At 46.5% G+C, this 297-nt stretch overlaps 1 protein-coding gene across 1 annotated transcript in view; it reads right to left on the reverse strand.

Annotated features, from left to right (window-relative positions):
• Window positions 1–297, reverse strand: part of PAPPA (pregnancy-associated plasma protein A, pappalysin 1) — a 179,508-nt gene that overhangs the window by 50,209 nt on the left and 129,002 nt on the right. The window lies entirely within an intron of this gene.

The following is a 297-nucleotide window of genomic DNA, read 5'->3' on the forward strand; positions in this document are numbered from 1 at the left end:
GCTGGGTAGCACACCTACACCTCTCCCCTGCTCCAAGAAGCCTCTTCTGAAAGGTCAGATGGGCTTTTCCATGATGAAGGCAGCGTTTCAGTTGTGAGGATGTCCAGGCGTCGGGCTGAGCCATGCCAAACTCATGTTGCAACTTCATTGAGGATTTCAAAACCTAACCCTCAGTTTCCTCTTTGCTCCTCTTTCTGTTCTCTTTCTCTCACAATCACTCTGTCTGTCTCTATTAAATGTCACATTAAGTATTTGTTGGCACACTTGTGTCTCCATCTCTTATTCCTCAGAGGGAAA

This window comes from Acanthisitta chloris, unplaced genomic scaffold (assembly GCF_000695815.1).
Source record: "Acanthisitta chloris isolate BGI_N310 unplaced genomic scaffold, ASM69581v1 scaffold22138, whole genome shotgun sequence".
Classification (NCBI taxonomy): Eukaryota; Metazoa; Chordata; class Aves; order Passeriformes; family Acanthisittidae; genus Acanthisitta; species Acanthisitta chloris.